Here is a 5,723-nt window from a genome sequence, read left to right as displayed (position 1 = left end):
CGCTACATCGTGTAGCGTAGCAATTGTCCACCGTTGATGTAAACTAGGAAATGTAAACTAGGGATTGTAAACTAGGGGTGTCAGAAAAATTTAAAAAAGGGCTTTCCAGTGAAAAAAAACTAGATGGGACCACATTCATGAATTCCAAGAAAGATATGAGGATAATATAGTTGGTTATGGTGTCATTCACCCATGGCTTCACGTTTGCAACCTTACTTTACTCTCTCTCCTAGTTTACCACTTAGTTTACAATCCCCCAAGTTTCCACACCACCTCCCTAGTTTATACACTAGTTTACTTCTCAGTTTACACCTAGTTTCACTCTTTCCTAGTTTACAAACCAATTTATCTCTCATATTATACCGCGCACAAGGATAGTTTGCACCCAAATCACCCACCTCTTTCTTCCACTGTTATTTATTCCTTGCTTAATCTCTTTTACACTAGAATGGAGGAGCTTGAATATGATCCTAGTGATGGCTTGCAATCAGAAGCGATGAAGACTATGATGAATGTGAAGAGTAGGCGCAAGATCCAAAGTCACCTTTTGCTCCACTCAATCCACTTCTTTATGTTTCTGGTGCATTCTACTCTTTTGATAAAAAGAGTTATAATGTGATGATGAATGCAATTTAAGGAGATGTTTCAATGGATTTGGAGACTTTGAAGGCATGTGGATACACGAGGGATGCCTTAGGAAAAAATGAGGATGGTTCTATTTGTCTTTGTTTAAAGTCTTCCCCTAAGCTAAAAATTCCCTATATAGAGGAGTGGAGAAGCATTATCCAACTATGTCATATAACCCGAAATGGAGAGCATCATCATAGCATAGAATTACCCTTGAAAAATTAAAGTCTACATGGTGTGTGGACATCAGACGGCTGTTACCATATTATAGTAGTGATGTGTGTGAACACACTTAGGACCGCCGGGGCACTTTTTCCCTCACTAGGAGGTTTTTTCCCCCGTGCATTGTATATACGCCCATTATCTTCTAGGGCTTGTTATCTTTCATTTTTGGCACTCATAATACACTACTGTGTTGTGCTCAAGCTTCCTCATCTTCTTGAAGTTGTGTGTGCATTCCTGCAACCCTAATTCCAACAATTGGTATCAGAGCAGGCTTCCTCCTCCCGGGCAGCATCACCGGCACCTGCCGCTTCATCTCCTCCGATTGCAACGAGGTTTCACGAGCGTCTGCAGGTTAGTATATGCCGTGGGATAAGCCCGTAGGGCTTGTTCGTTTCAGAATTTTGATCTGAAGTCATTTCGCCCTCCGTTTTTGCATTCCAAGTACTGCGCAGGCAAAATCGTCCTACTGTGCAGATTTTCTGTCAAGATTAAAATCTGCAGGACAGGTGCCCATTCGTCTGTTTTGGGCTGTGCTACATAGCACAGGTCGATTTTATACAGGTTTACCTCTTACAGACAGCATTTACATCTAGTAGTACAGTCATTGGCCATGGCTGACAACAATGATGTATTCCGCATGTTGGCTGCTGAGGATAAGTTGGATGGCACCAACTATCCATTGTGGGCATATATGATGCGACATGTATTGGTAGCAAAGGGGTTATGGAACATTGTGCAGGGTATTGATGCACGTCCTATTGTGGCTGGGAATGCTGCAAACACATCAGAAACAGGTACTGTTGATGATGGTGCAGGCACAAGTGCTGTAGCAGCTGTTCGAGAACCACCACTTTCAGCAGAGCAGATTCGTTAGGATGGTAGAGATGCGCAGGCTCATGCCTTGATTGCGCTGTCTGTCAAACGTACCATTATCCCACATATTCGCTCCTGCAGGACTTCTAAGGATGCTTGGGATGTACTTGCCACATTGTATCAGGCAAGAAATGAGGCTCGTGTTGCTTATCTCCGAAAACAGTTGGAGAGTGAGCATATGAACGAAGGTGATTCTATGGATAGCTTTTTGACAAAGATCAAGGATTTCAAAGAGCAGCTCATTTCTGCAGATGAAATCCTGTCAGACAGTTCACTTGTGCAGACTGTTTTGAATGGTCTACCAGATTCTTATCAGGGTTTTGCTTCCACTCTTCGCTTGATGATGAAAGGCAATCCCAATGCCTTATCATTTGAGGAGTTAGTTTCTGTTTTGCTGCAAGAAGACCAGTCAAGGCAAAACAGGAATATTATGCGTGTCGCAGATCAAGCTTTCGTTGCTAGTCAGAGAAGCGGGAAAGGTAAAGCTGGCTTTTCTTCTAGTAAGCAGAAATCTGCAAATGCTGCGCAACCAAAGAAGGAAGACAAAGATGAGAAGAAGGGTGACAAACAGAAGACATTTTGCAAGTACTGTAAGGGAAATGATCATGTCATCAAAGCGTGTCCTAAGCTGGCTGCGAAAGAGGCTAAGAAGAAAGAGGCTGGTATGGCTTGCAGATGCCTCTCCTTCTAACAATGAATCTGCTAATGTTGTGCTAGATACAGAATGGGCATTCAATGCGCAGTGCAGTTATGACCCATCTTTGCATGACACATGTATGTCTGCAGTAGATTCAGATGTATGGTACTTTGACAGTGGTGCCACTAAGCATATCACCTCGCAGCGCAGTTTATTCACTTTCCTTGAGTCTGCTCCCACAGGGAATACTGTCACTTGTGCCAATAACTCCTCTTATCCCGTTGAAGGAGTTGGACAGATTGTGCTAAATGTTGCAAATGGCAACACCTTTACACTTTTTGATGCATTGTATGTGCCAGGGATCAAAAAGAATCTGCTGTCAGTCTCCGCATTTGCCAAAACAGGTTTGGTTGTAAAATTTGTGGATGACAGATGTACTGTTCATGATCTCTCTTGTGGTGACATCATTGTAGCATCTGGTTCACTATGTCGAGGGCTGTATAAGCTCAATATGGATGGCAAATGTGTAGAGGATTCAGCATGTGCTATTATGGATACGCAGGCTATTTCAAATGCAAAACTGTGGCATGCACGTTTTGGTCATCTGAATTTTGCAAGTTTGCTGCGCCTGCAGAAATCTGAAATGGTGTCTTCTTTGCCTAAGCTTGAGGCACCTGTCAAGCATGTTTGTGAGGGCTGCATATTGGGTAAAATGCAGCGTGCTTCCTTTCCCAAAGATGGATCAGTGAGAGCTGAACGCAGATTGCAGCTTGTTCACAGTGATGTTTGTGGTCCCATGCAAACTCCATCATTTGGAAACTACCTTTACTTCGTGACTTTCATTGATGATTTTACCAGGCATGCATGGGTATATCCTTTGAAGGCAAAGTCCGAAGTGTTTTTGTGCTTCAAACAGTTTTTGGTTATGGCTGAAAATGTGTCAGAAAGTAAGATGGGCACCCTCCGTTCAGATCGAGGGGGGGAGTATATGTCTTCAGAATTTAATGCATTTCTGGCTGAGCGTGGGATAAAAACCAATGTACAGTGCCGTATACACCACAGCAAAATGGTGTGGCTGAGAGAAAAAACAGGTCTCTCATGGAAATGGCAAGATGTATGGTTAAGAGTCAAAGTCTACCACATGGTTTTTGGCTTGAGGCTGTCATGTGTGCCACTTATGTACTAAACAGGTGTCCCACCAAAGCATTACAGGTTGTCACTCCATATGAGGCTTGGCATAGCCGCAAGCCATCTGTTGGCCATTTACGTGTTTTTGGTTGCCTGGCATATGCATTAGTGCCTGTGCAACATCGCAGAAAATTGGATGACAAAGCTGTCAAATGTATTTTTGTTGGATATAGTGCTGAGAGCAAAGGCTATCGTTTGTATCATCCACAGACAAAGCGCATTTTGGTTAGCCGTGATGTTGTATTTGTGGAAGATGCAGTTCAGCCCTTGGTTTCATGTACTAAGGAGACAGATATCAGCTCACGTGATGTCTATGATACATTGTTGCCTCTTTTCAGTGGTGCACAGTCAAGTGCAATACCTCATGAGGCAGTTTTTCAGCCTATGCAGGTTTTAAATGATGGCACAGATCAGCCTATATCTGATGCAGATGTGCATGATGCACTTGAGGATGAGAGACAAGAGATTGAGGGCTCTAGGAATATGCCTAGATGGCTGGTGCAGACTTTGCGTGACAGCAAGTTGGATGCCCCTTTGTCTAGTCGCACTTGTTCTGGCTCTCATGGTGCCTCTTATGCGTCAGATTGTTATGCATTGGCTGTTTCTAGTATGTGCGATGAAAGTGAGCCTGTTTCATTTGATGAGGCACAAAGTTCAGAAAATTGGATGGCTGCTATGCAAGCAGAATACGATGCTATTATGAAGAATGGTACATGGTCTTTATGTGACTTGCCCCCTGGCAAGAAGGCCATTGGCACTAAGTGGGTATACAAATTGAAGCGTAAGCCTGATGGCACAGTGGATCGCCATAAGGCTAGGCTTGTTGCAAAAGGTTATGCTCAAGAGAAGGGCATTGATTTTGATGAGACTTTTGCTCCCACATGTCGTATGACCACTGTTCGTAGCATCTGTGCATTAGCAGCTCATAATGGTTGGAATGTACATCAGCTGGACATAAAGACTGCGTTCTTAAATGGAGATTTGCATGAGGAGGTGTATGTATCGCAGCCTCGTGGTTTTGTTCAAAGAGGGCAGGAAAACAAAGTGTGCAGGTTAAAAAAGGCTTTATATGGTTTAAAGCAAGCTCCACGAGCTTGGTATGAAAAAATACATGCATATTTGACTGCACATGGGTTTCAGAATAGTCCAACAGAAAGCACTTTGTATGTTAAACGTGTGGATGGTGTACATCTAATCATTGCTCTCTATGTCGATGACATGCTGCTCACAGGACCAAATGAGAGTCATATTGCTGATTTTAAGGCTGATTTGAATGCCTCTTTTGAGATGTCAGATTTGGGGCATTTGCATCATTATTTGGGGATACAATTTAAGCAGTGTGATGGAGGTATTGCTTTGTGTCAGACAAAGTATATTGAAACATTGTTGCGGAGATTTGGCCTTGAAGACTGCAAGCCTATTGCTACTCCAATGGAGACAGGTTTGAAGTTGAGTCTTCATGATGCTGGAGATCACTTTGATGTCACACTCTATCAGACAGCTGTTGGTTGCCTCATTTATGTATGCATTACGAGGCCAGACATTCAGTTTGCAGTCTCACAGGTGAGCAGATTTATGCATAGCCCAGGCATTAAGCATTGGCAGGCAGTGAAGCGTATCTTTCGCTATTTGAGTGGTACTCGGCATCTTGGGTTGTTTTATCCCAAGGGGGGATCATTGCCGCCAGATTTACATGTTTTTTCAGATTCTGACTGGGCTGGTTGTTATGACACATGCGTGTCCACGAGTGGTTTTTGCTTCATGCTTGGAAGCTCATGCATATCATGGTTGAGCAAGAAGCAGCCTACTGTGGCCACTTCTAGTTGTGAAGCTGAGTACAGGGCAGCTTTCACAGCTACGGTTGAGTGTGTGTGGCTCAGACGCCTTATGGCTGATTTGGGTGTTGGGCAGCCATCTGCCACCACCATCTTCACTGACAGTCAGAGCGCATTGGCAGTTGCGCGGAACCCAGTGTTCCATGCTCGTACGAAGCACATTGAGGTGCACTACCATTATGTCAGGGAGAGACTCTCTGCAGGAGAGATCAGTTTGGCTTATGTGCCAACACAGGATAACCTTGCAGACCTTTTCACAAAGGCTCTGCCTCGTGAGAAGTTCGAAGCTTTTCGCAAAGCTTTGGGCTTACTCCCTTTTGTGGATTCGTCCACATAGC

This window comes from Cibotium barometz, chromosome 56 (assembly GCF_041138505.1).
Source record: "Cibotium barometz isolate CiBa-2024 chromosome 56, ASM4113850v1, whole genome shotgun sequence".
Taxonomy (NCBI): domain Eukaryota; kingdom Viridiplantae; phylum Streptophyta; class Polypodiopsida; order Cyatheales; family Cibotiaceae; genus Cibotium; species Cibotium barometz.
This window is presented reverse-complemented; position numbering follows the sequence as displayed.